Below are 5124 nucleotides of genomic sequence, written 5' to 3'. Positions count from 1 at the left end.
TGGGTGGAAGGATTGAGCAGAGATGACCTCCTTGCATTGCGAATAAGACAGTTAGAGAGGAGGCCTGGAGATATAGAGCTTGCTAAAGCTCGCTTGAAAGATGCAAGGTTGAAAAATAAAGAAAGATTTGATAGTAGACACAGACTCCGGCCAAAACCTATTGAAGAAGGTGATTGGGTTCTAATGTATGATAGTAGCCTTGACAACCAATTCACCGTTCAAAGAAAATTTGCAAAAAGATGGTTTGGCCCTTACATTGTCAAGCATGTGCATGGAAATGCCACGTATACTTTGTGTGAGCTTGATGGAACAGAAATAAAGAATCTTGTGGCAGGCAAAAGAATCAAGATATTTAAAAGAAGGTATGATAGTGATCCTTTTGATTCACAAGAGACTCAGGATGAGAGGCTTGACAGTGGTAGTATGGATATGATTGAAGAGGAAGAGAATGATCTTCCTGGAGGTGCAGAAGATGAAGACGACATCCAGTTATATGTGGACCTTGATGATGATTTGGCACATACCAGAGGATGTGCAGGTTTAGAGGGGGTGGATGTCGTGCCATGGCACGTCTATGGTGTGAAACTGTGCATGTGAGGCCATCAAATACACATCCAGATGTATGAGTTAAGTGCCATGAAGAGTCATTATATGATGCCATGTATATATGTTCATATTGTAAATGAGGTTCAATAAGATGAGTTGAGGCAGAGCTAGATCTAGGAGTTTTTGTACATGAGTGTGGTGTGAATTATGGAGTTTTATGCATATGATGGACCTTGTAGTAGGGAACATCCTTCTTAACATGTATGGAAACGCAAAGGTTTGATGCCAGATGAGTTAAAAGAAATTCAGTGGGAGCCAGTGTTGTGAGAACTCATCCAAGTCCGTCGAGCCATCAAAAAGAGCTTCTCTCAGCTTCTTGGTCCAGAGCTGGCAGTGGCAGCTTTGACTATGAGTATGTTAATGAGGAGGATGAGGAAGTGGATGTGTCTCTGAGTTGGCTTCAGTGCAACCACCACTTGAGCTTGGTCTCTCGCTTGCAAGCCACCCGGAGGATGAAGATGAACAAGAGGAGGAGGAGTAAGAGGCGGTTGATGGGTCCCTTTATGAAAATGATGAGGCCTTCGCTAGAGCTTTATAAGAGGCTGAGCACCATGATGCAAGCGCTAACATGATGGGCATCATTGGTGTCGACGGATGAACATGCATACTTGCTTCTCCATATTGGTAATGAAGGGGGTGAATATGATACATCTAGCGGTGGCAGCTTATGTGTAATACCTTGAGGAAACCACCCGCCAGCTTACGTGTATTACCATGTGGAAATATCTCGAAGGAATACAAGCAATAAGGAGCGCAGTTTTTTTTAAAATGGAAGGCCGATTATCAAGCTCAAAAAGGCGATGAACGCCGCATCCCTTGCGGGAAACAAAAGGAAAGAACCAGAGTTGGAAAGAATAGTTTACAGTTTTCAGTTTTGGGGGAATAACGTCTGCAGAAACTCGAACCAGTGTGATATCAACCAGAGTTTTTTATTTCAAGGAAATACCTTCTGTTCATAGCTTGTAGGTGTTAGAAATAAAGGGTGAATTGAGTACTACATGATGATATACTTTTTGGAAAAACCATTTTCAAAATCTGCACTGAAGCGATGCTGCTCCCCGCGTTTCTCCTTCGCATAATCAGCATTGAAGCGACTTTTTGTGACAAGCAAAAATAAAAAACAAAGTGTAAATCCACTCATACATTCAGATAAGTTTTTTTTTTCTACTACTTTATTGGATTTAGGAAAAGGGTAAGACCCATAAATCCTTAAAGGATTTGGAAATGAGAAAAGCTTGGTGAACAAGCTAATGGTTTTTTTTAGAACTTGATGTTTTGCGGAAAAAGGTATCCTCTTAGCACATTTAAATCACGGGAAGTTGGTCTTGCTTCTGCTTGATTGAATTTTGGAAGTCATGAGCATGTTATGCCATCTTTTGCTTGTGAGATGTTAGAATATTAAGGCAGGTTTTCAGGTGACTAAGAGCTTCTTGAAATGATGGTTTTGATGGCACTGGATGTAAAGAATGTAACTGGTCACATGTATATTGGAAAAATTTGAAGGTTTTGTTATGCTTACATGTGAATGGTTCAAAGGATTTGGAGAAAGGAGTCAGAGAGAAAAGGAACAAACACTTGGTATGCAATTTTGTGCAATCATCAGAATGAATTCAAGGATGTATTGAGGTGATTCGACACGTATATGTCATTGACAATGGTGATATTCAATACTCCTTGGGAAATTTTGTGTGTGAGTTTCCTTGTTAGATTTGGTACCCACTCTCACAGCTAGAAGTCTCGTACTTTCCCGGCTAGACCGCACACGTCACGACAGCTTTGGTGAACCCGATGTGAAACTGCTGGGGTGAGAGTGTGGTGAAATATACAGGGAAGCTATGGCTGAGAATTCTGAGGGTCAGGGGGTTCATTTTGACCCTGGAGTTATGCAGATGTTTCAGATGTTTACCATGCAGCAAGCTGCTGAGAGGGGACAAATTTCCACGACCAAAGCACTACAATCAATTGTGGAAAAGATGGATCAATTTGATGGGAAGGACATTACAAAGTACCTGCGCAATTATATAAAGGAGATGGAGCTAAACAGGGTAACTGAGGAGGATATGGTTCGAAGTTTCGAGCTGGTATGTGTTCCTGAAATAAGAGAGCGCATAAGAGGATTGCACATGGTGGCAGAAATTGGGAGGAGTTCAAGCTTGCTTCAAAGGATGAATATTTCATGGAGGATTCTGAGCGAGTGACCAAACGAACTTTCTTGGAATGGGTCACAAAACCTAAAATGGGAATTTTTGCCACAGAATTGCTAAGAGAGTTTGAGAAACGCTATGCCCAGCTGTCAAGGATAGAGCGTACAACTTTGGACAGAGAAAAAACAGAGCTCTTCTTACAAGCAGCTGGGAAAGATCTCCAGGAGAAATTGGAAATCCTCCTTGAGGATAAGGATACAGAGCAGGGATTAAAGAGTGATTGGAATGATGTTGAGGATGCAGTCACTATGTTAGCAAAGCGGCAGCGGAGGAGGGATAAAATGGTGATGGGCTCTGCAACCCCAATAACTGCTGTTACCCCTGAGAATCTACCCAAACCAGCTGCTACAATTCCAAAGGTAGATGGGCCGATGGATGAGCTTATCAAGGGTATGCGTGACCTAAAATTGAAGATGTCCAGGATTGAAGAAAAAGGTCTACCATTGGGACAGGCTTCTATGCAAAGGCCTCAAAGCAAAGAAGGGTTTACATATAGATGCATATGGTGTGATGACCCAGAACATGCAAAGAAGGATTGTGCTAGCTATAAAGAAGCTCTTAAAAATCAACTTGTGTTTTTCAAAGATGGGAAAATTCATCTTACAGAGACTGGTCTTCCATTGAGTACAAACTTTGGAAAGGGAGGGATGAAAAAGCTGGTAGAGGATATGGCTGCTAGTCATGCCATTTCTATGGTTGAGGCAGCAACCTATGGATTAAAGGTTGGTCAATTAAAACAGGGATTTGAGAATGATGAGGATTATGAGAATGAGGATTTTTGGCCATCAACAATGGAATTAATTGCGTCAAAGAAAGTGTCAAAGCAAGCTTTGCATGAAGCAGGTGATTGTATACGTCTTGAGACTGGCTGGGAGGAGCCTGTGGATTCTTTATCCATTCATGCCTATATTGCCAAATGCCAAAATAATGAGGCACAGGTAGAGGAGAAGCGTAAAAGGGAAAATGAGGAAGGAGGGCCATCAAAAAGAGTTACACGTGGAAGTGAAAAGAAGGATCCTGGGCCATCACATATGCCTCCACAGCATAGCAGACCTCCACAGGATGTTTCAATGGAAGAAGTGCCAGCAAAAATGAAGGAGAAGGGTAAAGGGAAAAGTCCACTCTACAAGCTTCAATCTGATATTGAAGTTGCAACAGATCTCAAAAGGGTGCTTGAAGAGAGGATTCTAAACAGCAGGGTGGAATTCACACTAGGGGAAGTCTTGGGGATTGCAAAGAAAGAATTTCATGATGAGATAATTGATATTATACGAAGAAAAAGGCAGTCCATAATTGAATCTATTCCATCACAAGGGGAGGCAAGCACTTCCAAGACTCATGGAGTACAGGTACAGAAAAAGGAAGAGAGAGAAAATGTGGTGGAATGTAATCACTCTGCTGATGGGGCACGACAAGTGCGCTTTGTGGAAGAGGATGATGAAAAAGAAGTTCTTACAAAGAGTCATTACTCCAGGAGCCATTGGGCAAGAGCAACCACTGAAACCCTTGTCAAGATAGGTGATTTGGAAGAGCCATATGTCGCTCTAATTGATCATGGGTCTGAAATAAATCTTATGGCTAAAAATCTCTACAACAAATGTAAGTGGCCAATGGATGTGGATCATGGGTGGATGATTAAAGCAGCTAATAACTCATCTGGAGAGCTTTATGCAGCATGTCCAAATGTAAGGGTAACTATAGGGGATGTGAAGGATGATCAGAATTTCTTTGTTCAGGAGATGTCATCGTATCCCCTTATCCTTGGACAACCCTACATTACAGCTGTAAGGATGGAAACAAAGGTTTTGGATGATGGTTCAGCATATGCAAGAATAAGGAGTAAAGATGGCAAAAAAGCTGTTCAGTTTTTGACAGTTTGCATTAACCATGAAAGGAATCGTGAGTCTCTTTGGGCACAGTCACTCCCAAAGATAAACAGAGAGTTCATGAATTACAGGGAGATGAGGGATTTTGGCCAGGTGCCATTGTAAAGCGGGATTCCAATGGTACAAGGGGAAATGAGTTCTCGCAGGACTCAATCAATGTAAATAGCTTTTCAGCAAATTTTCAGGGATTCTCCAGCTATGGGTCACTGGTTTTTGTAAAAAACAAGGATTTGAAGCATGGCATGCGAAAACATATACAAAATGAACAAAAAAGTTTTGAGCAGTGTGGTCTTTTGGGGAAGAACGAGTTTATTTCAGGGGTGCTTGATGAGGTGTCATTTGTAGATACTATGGATGTGCTTTTTGATATGGGAAGAGCATGCTTACAGGGTGGAAATGAAATGATAAAGGTGTCATCTGTGGAGATG

This window comes from Cibotium barometz, chromosome 64 (assembly GCF_041138505.1).
Source record: "Cibotium barometz isolate CiBa-2024 chromosome 64, ASM4113850v1, whole genome shotgun sequence".
Classification (NCBI taxonomy): domain Eukaryota; kingdom Viridiplantae; phylum Streptophyta; class Polypodiopsida; order Cyatheales; family Cibotiaceae; genus Cibotium; species Cibotium barometz.
The sequence above is the reverse complement of the archived record's forward strand: the minus strand, read 5'-3'. Positions refer to the sequence as shown.